We start from the raw sequence: 19,400 nt of genomic DNA on the forward strand, positions 1-19,400 counted from the left end.
ATGGATGCCAAAAATACTTTCTTGAATGGTGATCTTCAAGAAGAAGTGTATATTGTTGGTGCAATATTCCCTAGGTCAAGGTTGACCTGGCTGACTGAGCTTGAATTGGGTCAAGCTCAAGTCTTGATGTTTGGGTTTTGATGTTTGACAATACATGGAGACAAGACATGGAGATTGCAAGTGCAATTGTTCATGTGGTGAGGTTGTGAATGAGAGTCAAGTAGGTCAAGGTTGACTGGATACTTGACTGGAAAAACCTGGTGAGTGAAGCCAGGTGAAAGTCCTAACTGGAAGGTTAGGCAGACAAGAAAGTCCTGGTGAATGAAGCCAGGCAGATGAGAAGTCCTAGTGAGTGAAGCTAGGCAGAGGAGAAATCCTGGTGAGTGAAGCCAAGTGAAAGACCTAGTGAGTGAAGCTAGGCAAAGGAGAAATCCTGGTGACTGAAGCTAGGTGAAAGTCCTAGTGAGTGAAGCTAGGCAGAGGAGAAGTCCTAGTAAGTGAAGCTAGGCAGAAGGGAAGTCCTGGTGAGTGAAGCCAGGCACAAGAAATCTAGATGGATCAAGTTTGATCAGACATCTGGTGTTGGGAAGTTCAAGTAGGTTAAAGGGATTGACCAGATACTTAGCACGAGGAGAAAAGTTCAAGTGGATCAAAGGGATTGACCGGACACTTAGTGAGGGAGTCCTATCAGGTCAAGGGTGACCAGATGCTAGGCATGATGTACCAACAGGTCATGGTTGACCGGATGTTGGTGGAGGAGACTTTGGACTTATTTTTGGGCAAAAACAGGAGCTGGATCGATCAGCCAATCGATTGGCTCATGCCCAATCGATCGGCCGATCAATGGGTGAGTCCCCGCGACAAACCTCCTCCCAATCGATCAGTGGATCGATTGGGAAGGGGTGGCGCGCGAACAGAAAGCCTCCCAATCGATCAACCAATCGATTGGGAGCCTCCAATCGATCAGGCGATCGATTGGGAGCTGCGATTTTACGCGATAAGCCCTGGATCGATCAGCCGATCGATCCAGGCGATTCCCAAGAGCACAGAGGCGCTCTGGATCGATCAGCCGATCAATCCAAAGCCTCCCCAATCGATTGGGAGCAACCCGATCGATTGGTATTCGACCGTTGGCGTCGATTAAAGCCGTTGTCGAGCTCTTTCTCCGCTAACGCTCGCACTGTTCAGCTCCGATCTTCACAACAGCTTCTCCACAACGTTTTCCACTCTCACCGCCAATTCTTGAAGGATCTTGGAGAGACATCCAAGTCAAGAGGCGTGTGTACAACAAGAAGAAGAAGCTAGGGTTAGGGTTTCATTGTACAAATATTGTCAGCTTTCCCTTGTATTTGCTTCTCTTTGTTTCTTGTTGTATTGAGAGTATTGTAGGGCTTCTCCGCCTTTGGTAGTTACCGAAAAGGAGTATTTTATTAGTGGAGGGTGCGTGAGTGTGTGGATCCTTGGATTAGTCACCTCTTGTGAGGTGGATACCAAGTAAATTCTCTTGTTAGCGTTGTGTGTGTGTGTTTCTTCGTATTTTTCGCTGCATATCTTTGAAGAAATAAGCAACGACGAGCACGGAATCGCACCGAGCTATTCACCCCCCCTCTAGCTACATATTTAGTCCCAACATATATGGTGCCTCCTCTTGGAGTTGTTCACCGATCTGGTGAAGTTTATAGGCTTCGCAAAGCTCTCTACGGACTCAAACAAGCACCATGTGCTTGGTTTGTGAAGTTCTCCACGGTGATTACCTCGCTTGGCTTTCGTCCCAGTAATCATGATTCAACTTTATTTGTCAAGAGTACGCGAGCAAGTCGTATACTTTTGTCTTTATATATGGGTGACATGATAATTATTGGCGATGATTTTGATGGAATTGAGTGTTTGAAGTTTGAATTAGCTCGTTGTTTGGCTATGAAAGACTTGGATTTACTTCACTATTTTCAGGGGATTGAGATCGCCTCTTCACCTAAAGGTTATCTTTTATCTCAACCAAAGTACATAGTTGATCTATTTGAGCATGCACGTCTCACTAACAACAGGGTAGTTGATACTCCCCTTGAGACTAATGTTAGGTACTCTCCATTAGATGACTCTCCTTTACCAAATCTTAACATCTACCATACAGTTGTGGGAAGCTTGGTTTATCTCACTGTGACTCATCTTAATATTACGTATGCTGTACATGTGGTTAGTGTAAAATACCGAAAAAGGGCGAATAACCATAAGGGAATTTTTCGAAATTTTTAGGAATTTTCTGGGAATTTTTCAGAGCTCATATGACTTAGGTTACGGGGATCAAATATTAGGCCTTGGGAAAGCCTGTTTAGGCTACCCCATTTTAACGAGAAAAAAATTATTTATTTTATTTCTTTTCCTTTTCTTTCTTCTCCCATCGGCGTTTTCTCTCCTCTTCCCCTTTTCTCCCGCAACGCCGAGCTGTTACCTCTCCCATCCAACACGACGCCGTCTTCTTCTCCAAACCCTTGCCACGTCGATTCCTCTCCTCCCCTCACGTACAAAACGGCCGACCAAAGGAAGCTTCGAGTCCTCCCTTTTCCCTTCCTCCTCTCTTCCTCGATCTCCCCTTTGCTCACATGCTCTGCCTCTCTCGCTGATGACTCGACGCCGAGGCCGGAGGAGACTCGTCACCGGAGCTCGACAGTGCTGAGGAAGTCCAAGCCGAATCTGGGAGGGGATTTGTTGGTTTGGCACCACTGGATCGATTAGGTGCCATCACCCGATCGTCGGTGCAGATTGGGGTTCGGAGCACAGAGGTGAGGAGCTAGCTTCACCTAGATCTTGTGACATCTAGAGCGCTAGCCAACAACAGGGCCGATCTTTCTTTTTCCGTTGATGCTCACCATCGTTGTGCCCTAGCGCAGTGTCCGATCCTCCTTTCTGTTCGTCGACAAGAATTTCGTCGTGCCCTAATGGTGATCTTGGAGGTTGTTGCTGGATTGGTGTGGAATTGTTGATCTCTTCTCTTGATCCGAAATTCTGTTTTGTGGGGTCTTCGTTTGGTTCTGGCGGTACTCCAATCAGTAGCTCCCTTTGTTCCAACATCAAAAGGGGCTGTGAATTGAGGTAAGGTTCGGGTATCAGAAATTTCCTTGCTGTAATATAATTCAGTTGTTTGGACTAATTCTAAGAGGAATGGATGTTTGGTTGTTCCTTAGGTAGTTGTCGACAGAAGCTTTAGGGCAGTGAGGAGGATTTCCAGCAGCTCACCTTGTTTCCGGCTGCAAACACACTCTTTGAGTGTGGATCAATCACGACTGTGAGTTTGAGGTAAGGGTAGGAATTTGATACGTTTTGTAGTTAGATGTTTATGTAAAGGGAATTAGGTTTGGATTTAATCTAATGGGTTGATTGGGGATTAAGTAACTAACCCTAATTAACTATTAGATTTAAATAGGTAGATTGAGGTTATGTTGATTAGGGTTTTACCTTAATTTAGTGTTAGAGATTTTATTTAGCTACTTATTTGAATTTAGCTAAATAAAATATACACATTATTTGACACAGGACTCTGATTCGAGACGGGCGTCTCGACTTTGGATTGCTTGGTGCTACCTTCTTTTTGAGGCGGGTACCTTGACCTATCTATTTTGATATGTCTTGTTGATATGTTTAGTAGATTTTAACAAGTAGTACTAAATATGTTTATATCTGCATCGGCATGTCACTATTTGTTTTCCGAGCATGTTTTGTTTGTTACTTGTTTAGCATTCATGCCCTATTTACTACTTATGTTATAGAGGTAGTGACATGTCATACTTTATGATATATCGGACTGGTTAGATACCATACCTAACTTGTGTACCTAGATCATATTATTTGATCCACGTAGTTGGTACATGTTTTTATGGAGGTAGATAGGATCAGGATATCTCTATGCTTAGTGTCATGCATCATTACGCATGATTGCATGCTGAGCGATTGACAACTCCATTATTGTTGAGTACATCGCCAGTTACATGGATCTGCACACACAACCACTCATGGGTTAGTGATTTTTATTCAGGCAGGGTGTGTTGCAGCAGGTTGCTCTATTTGGCTCCGTTGGTCCGCTCATGGGTAGTGTGACGCAGCGTGGTAGCCGGCAAGGATCCCTCCTCTGGATTATCTCAGGGAGATGAGAGCATTGCGCTCCCCCACTTATGATTTGGGGTAGGAGGATAGGTGTACTTCGACAGCATCCCGTCCACTCGGTCACTCATCAGGAGCAGTGACGACAGAGTGCATGGTTGTCACAACCCTACCCACTCGGTCTCACCATCGTGTGTGAGATGGCTGACTGGCGTCAGGGGTGACCAGGACATGTCATTGGCATCATATGCATGATGCAATTATTGCTTGTGTTTATTGCACTTTGTTTGCTGCATATTAGATGGATGCATTTGATTGACATGCATACAAGATTATGATACTCCTCGGTCTGACGACTTTACTTTTCCTTATATCCATGTCCTGGTTTGTACAGATACTCTTTTACCTTACAATTTTTCATTTTCCATATGATATTTATTCAGGAAACTGTATGCATATTTATTACTACTGGTTATTATTTACTATGCATGTCAACTAGATATCCGCCGAGTGTTGGACTCACCCCCATTATTACTATTTTCAGGTTGAGATTGTTCAGGAGGTTCCAGTCGCTAGTCCCCCCACCACTTCGCGTTGCGACGAGTTCGCACATTTTGGTTTATGTTATTGTCTATGTTATTTAGACTTGTATCTTTTGGCACTTGGATCTTGTACGATCTCTTATTATCGATGGGTTTTCGTTTGGATGTATGCTGGTGATTTGTGTTTTATGGGTGTAGTTGAATAGGATATCGGATTTGTGTTTTATGGGTGTAGTTGAGTAGGATATCGGATTTGTATTTTATGGGTGTAGTTGAGTAGGATATTTGAAATGATTATCTTATCGTTGCTTAGGTTAAGGTTTTATTATTAAACTGCGTGGGTGTTTGCTTATTTTTATTGTTATTGTTCCAGCCGTGTTGCCCGAGGTATATGTGACCCTGAGGGCATTGTAGAAAATTTCATATTGTCACCCGTATAGGGGAGATGTCGCCGAAATTTCTTCTGGTAGGGACTACCTGGAGCGTGATAGTTAGTCAGTTTGTCACTACACCAACCATAGTTCATTGGGCTGTTGTTCTTCGTATTCTTCGGTATCTTCGAGGAACTCAGTTTTAGAGTTTCTTATTCCCTTCTACTTCCTCGTTAGAACTATGTGCATACTCTGATGTTGATTGGGTGAGTGACCTTAAGATCGTAAGTCGACCACTGACTTTTATATTTTTCGTAGAGATTCTCTTATCTCTTGGAAGAGTAAGAAGTAAGATGTTACTTCCAGATCCTCCACAGAAGTTGAGTATCGTGCATGGTTACCACCACTTTTGAGATTGTTTGGCTATGTTGGTTGCTTGTAGATATGGAAATTTTTCTTCAGAAACCTATTACTCTTCATTATAATAATCAGAGTGTCATTCAGATTGCACGCGATACAGTTTTTTATGAGAGAACGAAACATATTGAGATAGATTGTTATTTCACTCGTCATCATCTATAGCTTGACACTATCACACTATCTTTTCTTCTTTTCTCACTACAGATAGCTGATATATTTACCCAGGCTTATTTCGCTTCGTGTTTCCGGTTTATATCTGACAAACTTTCAATACTTCTGACTCTAGCATCATGAGTTTGAGGGGTGATATTAGATTATATAATTATTTATTTATAACCTCGGGGCAATTTAATTTTTTACCTTTTTAATTTAGGGTTTATATTTTTCTTGTAATTAACTATACAAGACCTTGTTCTCTTTATTTATTTTTTGCTTTTGGGATTCATCAAATCAAGTTGGCTACTTTTTCTTTGATGTTAATTTTTTACATCTGTAAATTCGTCATTCTACACGCTCTTTGCTATAACATTATTACTATTCTCCATATAACTGAAAACTGACTTGTACGTCGGAAGGTCAATACCAAAAATCCTTCCTAGCTCAATACTAATATCTCTCATATTACAGAATTACGTAGAATCTTCGTCTCATCAACGTTGAGCCACATCTCTACCATACCATTTTCTCTGCCCTCGGATAAAGGAATATCTAGAAGGTTTCTTATTTTTATTTTAGTTTTTCATATGTGCCAAGATAGAAGGTTTATGATGTTTTCAATTTTGATGGTATTAGAAATCTTAAGTGACAAAAGGAACAGAGTCTTCGATAGGAGCTTAAACCTTCTAGGACAGCTAAGTATGATTTTGAAACATCGGCCCTTTATCTTTTCTTAGGATGCTCCTAATCCAAAATTAGACTTCTATTGTAGGCGTATTGCCAATGGAAGGAAGATCTTGGAGATTGAGATCGATGTAGTATAGTAGAGATGAGTCTTCTGTCCGCATAAGAAAATATTGAATATAAAAATGATAATTTTAATTAGCTTTATTGATTATTTTTGAGATGGTCAGTCTGTTTTCCAACGATTATCAAGATAAATTGAAAAGTGTACGATGGGCAGCCCAAGAGCCAGCATCTTTTGATTGTGACCTTTATATAAATGAAAAATTTCTATAAATACGTTATAGTTGGGGATTAAATCATGAGTATCTAAATGATAATCTAAATATTTAATATTTTTTTTATTCTTTCACTTTTCACTAAAGAAAATAATGAACATAGGCCAATGATAGAGGTGGTGATGATATCGATGAGAGATGATAAACTTCTTACTCACTTAGGAACACACAATCAAAAGAAATGAATCTCACAATTTCCCAGATCAGATAGAGGTGGTGATGATATTGACGAGAGATGATAAATTTTTTAGAGCATCTCCAATGTAAGTTTTGTCAAAGGTTTGTAAAATTTAAAAACCTCATTAAAAAAACTTTTATGATTGTGTAGATGAGATTTGGGATTTTTAATTCAAGAGCTGGTTTAAGTTTTCAAACCTGCTTTTTCTCTTGAAGGTGGAGTCAATAATTAAATGTACATGTTGATCTTTTTAAATAATTTAAAAATAAATTATTTGATGAACTAATTATAATGTTTAATGTTTCAGTTTATAAATAATTAGTAATAATTAAAATTATATTTTTTCTTTTAAAAATAAATATATTTGAGGTAAGTTAAAAAAAATATACAAATGATTATAATTAAATTAAATTTATAAAATAATTAAATATTAAATAAAATGATAAATTATATTAAATTATAAATTAATTAATTTATTAATTGTTAATTATAAATAAATTAAATTAAATATTATAATTAATTAAAATATCAAATGAAAACTATATAAAGATATTAAATGAAAAAATTGTATGTAGTTTTTTTTTTTTTAAATTGTAGAGAGAATAGTAGATTTGTAATGAAATTGATGTAATATGCATGGAGCCATACAACTACATATAGAGAGAATTAAAAAAAAGCTCACTCAAAACTTTAACGATTAAGAATGTTTCAATGAGTTTTTATAATATTGATGTGACATGTTAGAATTCTAAAAAAAAGCTCATTCAAAATTTTAACGATTCGAGATGCTCTTACTCCCTTAGGAACGATTCGAGATGCTCTTACTCCCTTAGGAACACACAGTCAAAAGAAATGAATCTCACAATTTCCCAGATCGATGAAATGTGTGTATCTTTTAAATCCTTGTCAAAAACTGGGCATCAATATCGAATTCGGTGAATGATTTACAACCTAATCCGTATATAAACCAATTTAGTGCAGCCTTGTAGAGAGAGAAATTTATTGAACCCCGTGGTTATTTTGATGTGATCAACCAAGTTAGGTTAGGTCCTGTTTGGTTTTAATCCATGTGTCTAAGTGTGCAGGAGCTTAGGAGCGCAGGAAGTCGAGCGAAAGACGCAGCTAGTGAGAAGGACGACACGGGAAGAGAGCTGACGGGCTTAGTGCGTTCGAAGGATGAAAGAGCAGCGGAAGAGTACACCGGTGGACGAGAAGAACACACACAATGTTCGAGGGATGAGAAGCCAGAGCAGAAGCCTGCTCGAGGAGAAGGCCGGAAATCATGTTCGGGTGAGCCCTATTTCGGTTGGCCAAAATCACCCAAGCGATCGGAGCTTCGGAAGAAGAAGAAAAAGAGAAGCTGGAAGCTATTTATACCATGCAGGTTGAAGGTGCCCTCAACAGCATTGAGGGCACCCTCAACATTGAAGGCACCCTCAACATTGAAGGCACCCTCAATGGCATTGAGGGCGCTCTCAACCCAGTTTTTGTTGGAATCCCAAGGTTGTTTTGGCGTGATCAACAAGTTAAGTTAGGTCCTGTGTGTTTTTAACCTTGTGTCTAAGTGTGCAGGAGCTTAGGAGCACAAGTAGTCTAGCAGAAGACGCAGCTAGCGAGAAGGATGACACGCGGTGCGTCTGAGGGATGAGGCGCTGCGGAAGGGTACATTGGCGGACGAGAAGGAAGCGTGCGGTGGTTCCAGGGATGAGAAGCCTGAGCGGAAGACTGCTCAGGGAGCAAAAGACGTAGCTAGCAAGAAGGTCGGCACGGGGTATGACCGAGGGACAAAGACTACAGATGAGTACATTGGCGGACGAGAAGGAAGCACGTGACAATTCCGAGGGACGAGAAGCCGGAGTGGAAGTCATCTTGAGAAGACCGGAAGTTAGGTTCGGGTGACCCCTATTCCGGATGGCAGAGATCACCCAAGCGAGCGGAAGACTCGGTCTGAGGCAAACGGAGCCAGAGCAGAAAACCCGGGCTAAAAAAAGTCAATAGGGTTGACTTTCCCAATCGAGACGCCCGGATCCATTCCGGGCGCTCAGAAGTGGACTTTTGACCGGATCACGTCAAACGCGATCCGTTTCATTGGGGATAAAGTTTTATCTCCCCTAGGGGGGCCAGAACCACTTCGGGGCGCCCCGACCAAGGCTATAAATATAGCCTTGGTCCAGAAGTTTTTCATCGATCACAAGCAATTCACTTTCAACACTTGTACGCTCAATTTCTAGATTAGCTTCTCTGTTTTGCGCTTCAACGTTGTACGAGGCTTCTCCTCCTGAAGGAGTATTTAGTGCTACATTTTCCTTGGATTAACAATCTCCCCGGTTGTAACCAAGTAAATCCCGATGTGCCTCGTCTTTTTTGTTTTTCTGTTTAAGTTATAATTTATGCAAGTGTTCTATTGAAAGATTGAGAAGGGTTGTGCTTTTATTTTTACAGGCTATTCAATCCCCCTTCTAGCCGGCCCAGCGGCCCAACAAGTGGTATCAGAGCGGAGGCGCTTCAGGAGAACTAACCATCGAATGAAGCAACAAAATAATGATCGAACCAAGCATCTACCCGCCGAAGTTCGAAGGGGAATTCACTAGTTGGAAAAAGCGAATGCAGGTATTCTTCAAGACTGATTTTGATTTAATGTTAATTATGGAATTTGGTTTTACAGCACCGGAAGGTAAAGAGAAATACCACTAGACAAAAAAGGGGCAGGCCGACTACGTGGCAAATGGCAAAGCTGAGTACCATCTACTAACTGTTCTTCCACCATAAGAAGTCAACCGGATCGGCAACTACGACTCCACGAAGGAACTTTGGGAGAAGTTCCTTGAGCTGCATGAAGGAACATCCAAAGCTAAGCTCGTGAAACAAGATTTACTCCGCAACCAGCTCACCAGCCTGCGACTTGGGGAAGACGAGACAGTTGCACATCTGCACTCAAGAATAAAGGAAATCATCACCAGACTTTCGAATCTCAGAGAGACGGTAAGTAACCGAGATTCACTAAGGTACGCATTAAATTCCTTTCCTATAAATTCAAAATGGGCATCACTGGTAGATGCCTTTTATATTTCAAAAGACATAGAAAAAATTACATTAGAAGAATTCTTTTCCACATTTGAAGTGCATGAATCAGGATGTGCAGGTACGAGGGAGCCCAAGAATAACGTCATCCTCAAAGCATCGAGAGACGAACTCGAGTCGGAGTCTTCTCTCGAGACGAGGAAATGGTAATGATGGTAAGACGATTCAAGAATCTTTGTAAGTCTAGAAAAACTAAACATTCGCAGGGTAGAAAGAAAAAGACCATCCGCTGCTACCAGTGCGACAAATAAGGGCACGTCAAGGACAACTGCCCCAAGCTAAAGAACAAGGACAAAGATAAAGGTAAGAAGCTTGTCCAAAAACACAAGGCATTAAAAGCAACGTGGGACGATACGTCATCCGAATCGGAAGTCGAAGCCTTCTCCGGACTTGCACTAATGGCAAGTCATCAAGACGATGGCTGCGAGTCAAGCTCTTCCGAAATGAGCATCGAGAGCATCGATGAAGGGGGAGCCACGTCAGAAGAGAGCAGTAGTTCAGGGGGAGAAATGGACAACGAGATCGACAAGGTAAGTCAAGTACGATCTCTTCCTCCCAACAAATTGTTTAAGTTCGTTAAATTATTAACAAAGGATTGCTGTAAATTAGAAAAAGAAATTAAGAATTTAAAAATAATATTAGCTAAATCTTGCCCAATAGAAGAATTTGACAGAATTAAACTAGACAATGAAAAATTAAAAGTAGAAAATGATAATTTAAAAGTACAAGAAATAACTTGAAAAACCATGCATGCTCATCTAATACCAATGTTAGAAAATTTAACAATTTAAATTGGTATTTTAGATATCATAAGGGACAAATTAGGAGCATTGCAAAAAAGTATGGCCCTAAGAAATTTTTGTAGGACCGTTGCGGCCGGCTAGAAGGGGGTTGTTGAGTAGTCCTGTAAAAACAAACAACCCTTCCTCGAACTCTTTAAGCTAACACTTGCATAAATAAAGCAAAGCAGTAAATTAAAAACATAAAGAACGAGGCACAAAATATTTACTTGGTTACAACCGATGTGGTTGTTAATCCAAGGAAGTTGAAAGTACTAGAATACTCCTTCAGGCGGAGAAGCCTCTTACAACGTTGACGCGTAGAAACAGAAGCTCAACTACAACTCCAGAGTACACAAGCGTTGAAATTAATTACTTGGAGTTCGTTGAAAAAGCTTTTAGACCAAGACTATATTTATAGCCTTAGTCGGGGCGCCTAGAAGGGGTTTCGGGCGCCCTAGGGGGATAAAACTTTATCCCCCAACGTTCAGCTCACGTTTGACGCGATCTGGTCAACAAACCAGGTTCGACCGCCCGGAAGGATTCCGGGCGCCTCGGGCTGCTCTGGGCCCCCGGAATGGTTCTGGGCGCCCCGGAGCCTAAAGTCAACAGATGTTGACTTTTTCATCCGGGGACCACTGCTCCGGTTCAGTTCGCCTCGGTCCGGGTCTTCAACTCCGGATCCGCTTGCTTGGGTGATCTCTGCCATCCGGAAAAGGGCTCACCCGAACCCAACTTCTGGTCTTCTCGAGCAGGCTTCCATTCGGCTTCTCGTCCCTCGGAATTGCCGCGTGTTTCCTTCTCGTCCGCCGGCATACTCATCCGCAGTCTTCATCCCTCGGACGCACCGCGTGCCGTCCTTCTTGCTAGCTACGTCTCTTGCTCCTCGAGCAGTCTTCCGCTCTGGCTTTCGTCCCTCGAAACCACTGCACGCTTCCTTCTCGTCCGCCGGTGTACTCTTCCGCAGCGCCTCGTCCCTCGGACGCACCGCATGCCGTCCTTCTCGTTAGATGCGTCTTCCACTCGACTACCTGTGCTCCTAAGCTCCTGCACACTTAGACACCAGGTTATAAACATACAGGACCTAACTTGACTTGTTGATCACACCAAAACAACCTTGGGGTTCCAACAATCTCCCCTTTTTTGATGTGATCAACCCAAGTTAAGCTAGGGTCAAAATAGACATGAAAATTAAACAATTTATATTGCAATAAGGTGCAACAAGATAGTAAAAAATTAAAATTTAAAAAAAAAATCAATTTTCTAATTTTCTACTTCCCCCTAGACATATATTTTTTCTTCTCCCCCTTTGATCACATAAAAAATTGGAGTTGCAAGAAAAATCTAAGGATTGACACTTAGAAAAATTATAAAAATCTATTTCAATGATTTTCTGGAAAATATTTTCAAGTCAAGAAGAAATTTCTAACTCAAAAATAACTTTTGAAAAATTTCTAAGTTTTCGCCATCAAGAAAAAAATCTTTCTAAGCCCAAAACTTTATGCAAGAAAATTTAAGAAAATTGATAATATTAAAAAAAAATTCTATGCATTTATTTATTTATTTATTCTAATGCTTTTATCAGAAAGTTTTAAATTTTCATTTTAATTTATCATAATTTCTTAAATTTGAAACAAGAAAATTTGAACATGTAAAAATTTGTACAAATTGTAACATGTTATTTTCTATTATTTTTTGAATTCCTAATTCGCAAAAATATTTTGAGTGTATAAATTCTAACTTAATAAAATTTTTCGACAATATAATTTGTAAAAATTCTTTCGGCAATGTCTTTACTTTGTAAAATTCTTTTAGAAAAATATTTTCTAATTTGCAGAATTCATTCGACAAAATATTTTGTAATTCACAAGAATTTTTTGACAACAAAAATTCTGATTTGCAAAAATCTTTTGATGATTCTTTTGACAGTTGATTTCTAATTCGCAAAAATCTTTAGGCAACTTTTCAATTGTTTTAATCAATTGTTCAGAAGGTAGAGGTCATACCTTACTTACCTCGTCGGTCGTTGGTTCTTCCCCTGTTGAATTGCTTTCTTCTAGAGACTCTCCCCCTTTCTCGTTGCTCATCTCGGATGAGCTTTCTTCATCTTTAGGTGCGTCTTCCGCTATGATTGCTGTGTCGGCAATTTCCTTGGTCTCAGTTTCGACTTCTTCTGATTCTTCATGAATCTTCAAGATTTTTCCCAAAGTTCTTTTGCACTTTTGTATTCTCCGATTCTGTTGAGATCTTCATCTTGTATTACGGTTAGAAGATGAAATTCTGCCCGACCGTTTGCCATATACTCGTTACGCTGCTTCTCGTTCCAGAGGTGTTTATCGAGTTCTTCTCCATTTGTTGTCTTTGGTGCTTCAAAACCATATTTCAATATTAAAGAAATACCAAAATCTAAATTTAAATATACCTCCATTTTTTGTTTCCAAACAGCAAACTCCCCCTTGAATGCAGGTGGGTAGACGCTATCTCCGGCCATCATTTTGTTGCTTCAGACGGCGGCTAGTCCTTCTTGAAGCGTCTCGGCTCTGATATCACTTGTAGGGCCGTTGTGGCCCGCTAGAAGGGGGTTGTTGAGTAGTCCTGTAAAAAACAAACAACCCTTCCTCGAACTCTTTAAGGTAACACTTGCATAAATAAAGCAAAGCAGTAAATTAAAAACATAAAGAACGAGGCACAAGATATTTACTTGGTTACAACCGATGTTGTTGTTAATCCAAGGAAGTTGAAAGTACTAGAATACTCCTTCAGGCGTAGAAGCCTCTTACAACGTTGACGCGCAGAAACAAAAGCTCAACTACAACTCTAGAGTACACAAGCGTTGAAATTAATTACTTGGAGTTCGTTGAAAAAGCTTCTGGACCAAGGCTATATTTATAGCCTTGGTTGGGGCGCCTGGAAGGGATTCTTGGCGCCCTGCGAGGATAAAACTTTATCCCCCAACGTTCAAATTGCGTTTGACGATATCTGGTCAACAAACCAGGTCCGGGCGCCCGGAAGGGTTCCGAGCGCCCCGGGCTACTCCGGGCGCCCGAAATGGTTCCGGGCACCCCGGAGCCTAAAGTCAATAGATGTTGAATTTTTCATCCGGGGACCACTGCTCCAATTCAGTTCGCCTTGGTCTGGGTCTTCAACTCCATATCCGCTTGCTTGGGTGATCTCTGCCATCCGGAAAAGGGCTCACCCGAACCCAACTTCCGGTCTTCTCGAGCGGGCTTCCCTCCGGCTTCTCGTCCCTCTGAATCACCGCGTGTTTCCTTCTCGTCCGCCGACGTACTCATCCGCAGTCTTCGCCCCTCGGACGCACCGCGTGCCGTCCTTCTCGCTAGCTGCGTCTCTTGCTCCTCGAGCAGTCTTCCGCTCCGGCTTTCGTCCCTCGGAACCACCGCACGCTTCCTTCTTGTCCGCCGGTGTACTCTTCCATAGTGCCTCGTCCCTCAGATGCACCGCGTGCCATCCTTCTCATTAGCTGCGTCTTCCACTCGACTACCTATGCTCCTAATTACACCAGGTTAGAAACACACAGGACCTAGTTTGACTTATTGATCACACCAAAACAACCTTAGGGTTCCAACAATTTTTAGTTAATTCAGTAGGCTGGAACCTTTATTAGGTTCCATAGTCATGCTTAATCTAAACTTTAATTAGATTTAGAGCTTTCAGCGAGAAAATTAGACATTAAAATTTCTTTATGAGACTTTGTCTAAGAAAGTGGGTGTTACTGCAATAACCAAGAAGGTCTAGTGCCTCTTCACGACCTGGAAGCCAAAATATTGAAATAAAATATTTAATTAATTTTCTGATAAAACATTAAGATTGAAATTTAATAATGTTTTAAAAAGTTTTTTTTTAAATATTTTTTTTAACTTAGAATTTTTTTGCGTAAAACTAAAATTGCATAAGTTAAAAGTTCTTCTGAAATTAGAAATTTCTGCTTAAATCTTTACTTAGAAATTTTTTTAAAAATGTGTTTGTAAAATTTCCTGAGTCAGATTTTTTTTAAACTCTACTTAGAAAATTTTCTTACTTAGAGTTTTTGCTTAGAAAGTTTTCTTACTTAAAGTTTTACTAAGAATTTTTTTTTTCCTTCGTTAAAACTTATTGCAAAACTTTTCAAAAGTTTCAAATTTTTTTTCCCTTAGAGTTTTTCTTTGAACCCCAATTTTTATGTCATCAAAGGGGGAGAAGGGAAAGTATAAGTCTCGAAGGTAGACCAAAATTTAAATTTTCTATATTTTTTGCACTTTATTGCAAAATTAGTTAGTTTAATTTTTATGTCTATTTACCCTAGCTTAACTTGGGTTGCTCGCATCAAAAAGGGAGAGATTGTTGGAACCCCAAGGTTGTTTTGGTGTGATCAACAAGTTAAGTTAGGTCCTGTATGTTTTTAACCTTGTGTCTAAGTGTGTAGGAGCTTAGGAGCACATATAGTAGAGCGGAAGACGCAACTAGCGAGAAGGACAGCATGCGGTGCATCCGAGGGACGAGGCACTACGGAAGAGTAAACCAGCGGATGAGAAGGAAGCGTGCGGTGGTTCCGAGGATGAGAAGCCTAAGCGGAAGACTGCTCGAGGAGCAAGAGACGCAGCTAGAAAGAAGGTCGGCACGGAGTGCGACCGAGGGACGAAGACTGTGGATGAGTACGCTGACAGACGAGAAGGAAGCACGCGACGATTCCAAGGGACGAGAAGCCGGAGTGGAAGCCCGCTTAAGAAGATCAGAAGTTGGGTTCGGGTGAGCCCTATTTCAGATGGCAAAGATCACCCAAGCGAGCGGAAGACTCGGTCTGAGACAAATGGAGCCGGAGCAGAAGACTTGGGCTGGAAAAAGCCAATAGGGTTGACTTTCCCAACCGAGGCACCCAGATCCATTTCGGGCGCTCGGAAGTGGACTTTTGACCGGATCGCGTCAAACGCGATCTATTTCGTTGGGGATAAAGTTTTATCCCCTCCCAGGGCACCCTGACCAAGGTTATAAATATAGCCTTGGTCCAGAAGCTTTTCATCGATCACAAGCAATTCACTTTCAACACTTGTACGCTCAATTTCTATATTAGTTTCTCTATTTTGCGCTTCAACGTTGTACGAGGCTTCTCCGTCTGAAGGAGTATTTAGTGCTACATTTTCCTTGGATTAACAACCTCTTCGGTTGTAACCAAGTAAATCCCGGTGTGCCTCGTCTTTTCTATTTTTCTATTTAAGTTATAATTTATGCAAGTGTTCTGTTGAAAGATCGAGAAGGATTGTGCTTTTATTTTTACAGGCTATTCAACCCCCCTTCTAGTCGGCCCAGCGGTCCAACAGTCTTTGTGACTGTTGGCAAGCGGATAAAGTTTTATCCGTTTATCCCCTTGGAGGCACCCTCAACCCCTTTGGAGGCTCCCTCAAGACTCGAGATAGGATTTTCATGAGCTATATAACGGCCCCTAGAGCTAGGAATTAATCATTCAACTCTGTATTCAATTCCTAGAAACATATGAGCTTTCTTAGTGTGTAAAAAGGCTTCTTCGCCTACAGTGATGGAGACATTTCTAATAGAGTTGTTCAACCGCCTTGGATTAACAACCACCTAGGTTGTAACCAAGTCAAATCCCTGAGTCTTCTTCCTTTCCTTTCTGTTATTTTATTTTTATTTTATTGTTGCTATTTTAGAGTTGAAAGTACGAGGAGGGTAATTCTTATTTTGTAGGCAATTCACTTCTCCCCTCTTGTCGGTCCCGCTGCACCAACAAGTGGTATCGGAGCCAGACCGCCTCAGAAGGACTAACCGTCGACTGAAGCAACAAAGATCAAGACGATGGCCGATGCAAGTATTCATCCCCCGAAAATCGACTGAGACTTCGCGACATGGAAACGCCGAATGGAGGTATTCTTCAAAACAGAATTTGATATTCTTTTAATTATGAAATATGGTTTTGCAGCCCCTAAAGACAAGGAAGAATACAACTGGACGAAAAAGGAGCAAATTGATTTCATGGCCAACGGAAAAGCAGAATTCCATCTGCTCAGCGTCCTGCCACCCCAAGAGGTAAGTCAGATCGGAAGCTACGACTCTGCCAAAGACCTCTGGGAAAAATTCCTGGAGCTCCACGAAGGAACATTAGAAGTGAAGTTAGCAAGGTGCGACATCCTCCAAATTCAGCTGACAAATCTTCGGATGAACAACGGCGAAAAGGTAGTACAACTCCAAGCAAGAATCAAGGAGTTAATAACTCAACTGAACAACCTCAAAAAATTGGTAACAAATCGAGAATCGATTCGGTATGTGCTCAACGCCTTCCCAAGAAATCCAGAATGGGCATCCTTAGTAGATACATACTATATCTCTAAGGACTTTGAGGTAAGTACGCTAGAAAATTTATTTTCTACATTTGAACTTCACGAATCTCGAATTGCAGAACCTAAACAAATAGAAAAGTCAAATCACAATGTTGCCCTACAAGCCGAGATGGGCGATCCCGACTTTGAAGCGTCAATCGATGAAACTAAAGCGACGCTATTGGTAAGAAAGTTAAATAAGTTTATTAAGACTAATAAATTTAGATCGCAGTCGAAAAAGCATCAACGCAACAGAAGGACGGTCCGATGCTACAACTGCAATGAGGAAGGGCACATCAAGGATGACTGCCCAAAATTGAAGAAAAGGGATAAGGAGAAGTCCCAAAGACCGACGTCCATTAAACGCAAGAGTCTGAAGGCTACATGGGATGAATCATCATCCTCCGAATATGAAGTCGAAGCTTTCTCGGGATTAGCACTGATGGCCAACCATCAAGTAGGAGAAGAAGAGACCAGCTCAGAAATGAGCATAGATGAAGGGGGGGGGGGGGGGCATCAAAAGAAGAAAGCTGTGATGAAGGGGGAGAATTAGAAATTAAGGTAAGTAAGGTACATACTCTAACTCCCAAGCAGTCCTTTCAATTCATTAAAGTGCTTACTAAAGATTTAGTTAAGTTAGAAAAGGAAAATGCTGAATTAAAATTAAATTTAGCAAAAACATACCCTCTACAATTATATGATAATTTAAAATTAGAAAATAAAAAATTAAAGATAAAAATTGATAAATTGAAAAATAATCATGCATGCTTGAATAAATTTCAAAAATCAAAATTGAGAATTTATGGTAAATTAAATTGGTATAGTAGATATCACCAAAGTCAACTTAGGAAAATTCCTAAAGAATATGTACCCCCTAAGTTTTTTATTAACCTGATAGGAAGGAACCTCTATTGGGTTCCAAATCATATTTAGAGTAAAACTTCTGTTAATCAAGGCTTTCAGAAGAAATTAAATATTGAAATTTCTTAAAAGGTTTTGTCTAGAAATGGTTGATGATCCAATAACCAAAAAGGCCTAGTATCTCGTCACAGCTTGGAAGCCGATTATCGAATTAAGTATTTAATTGGCAAATTGATAAAACATAAAATATCGATTAATGCTTTTAAAATTCTTGTCAATTATTTGAATTTTTTTTAAACTTAAAAATAGTGTTAAAAGTTTGTTTTAACTTAGACAATTTCTTTACTTCATTAACTTGGAAATTTGCCTCCTATTTTTTGATGTGATCAAAGGGGGAGAGTTAGTATAAGTTCAGGGGGAGTTTAAAAAAATTTTCAAGTTATTTTTTTTAAAATTATGAATTTTGATAGATAAATTCATTCTATACTTAGTATTGCAATTTATTTTTAATTGCAAACTTTATGATCGAAATGTTAGTTTTGTAATTTCTTTAAATTACTTATTTGGTTTACCCTAACTTGAACTTGAGTTGATGCACATCAAAAAGGGGGAGATTGTTGAACCTCATGGTTGTTTTGATGTGATCAACCAAGTTAGGTTATGTCCTGTTTGGTTTTAATCCCTGTATCTAAGTGTGCAGGAGCTTAGGAGTGCAAGAAGTCGAGCGAAAAACGCAACTAGCGAGAAGAACGACACAGGAAGGGAGTTGACGGGTTTGGTGCATCCGAAGGACGAAAGAGCTACGGAAGAGTATATCGGTGGACGAGAAGAACGTACGTGACATTCAAGGGACGAGAAGCCGGAGCGGAAGTCTGCTCGAGGAAAAGGCTAGAAATCGGGTTCGGGTAATCCCTATTTCGATTGGCCGAAATAACCCAAGCGATCAGAGCTTCAGAAGAAGAAGAAGAAGAAAAAGAGAAGCTGGAAGCTATTTATACCATGCAGGTTGAAGGCACCCTCAACAACATTGAGGGCACCCTCAACAACATTGAGGGCGCGCTCAACCCAGTCTTTATGACCGTTGACAAGCGGATAAAGTTTTATCAGCTTATCCTCTTGGAGGCGTCCTCAACCCTTTTGGAGACACCCTCGAGACTCAAGATAGGATTTCCATGAGCTATATAAAAGCTCCTGGAGTTAGGAATTAATCATTCAACTCTGTATTCAATTCCTAGCAACATCTGAGCTTTCTTAGTGTATAAAAAAGTTTCTTCGCCTACAGTGAAGGAGATGTTTCTAGTAGAGCTGTTTAATCGCCTTGGATTAATAACCACCTAAGTTATAACCAAGTCAAATCTCTAAGTTTTCTTTTTTTCTTTTCTGTAATTTTATTTTTATTTTATTATTACTATTTTAGAGTTAAAAGTACGAGAATGATAATTTTTATTTTACAGATAATTCATCCCTCTCTTTTTATCGGTCTCGTTGTATCAATAAAATTTTATTTAGAATATTCTAATGTTAGACTTTTATCTGTCCATGACTTATTAACAGCCTTGTAGAGAG

This window comes from Zingiber officinale, chromosome 11B (assembly GCF_018446385.1).
Source record: "Zingiber officinale cultivar Zhangliang chromosome 11B, Zo_v1.1, whole genome shotgun sequence".
NCBI classification, from domain to species: Eukaryota; Viridiplantae; Streptophyta; class Magnoliopsida; order Zingiberales; family Zingiberaceae; genus Zingiber; species Zingiber officinale.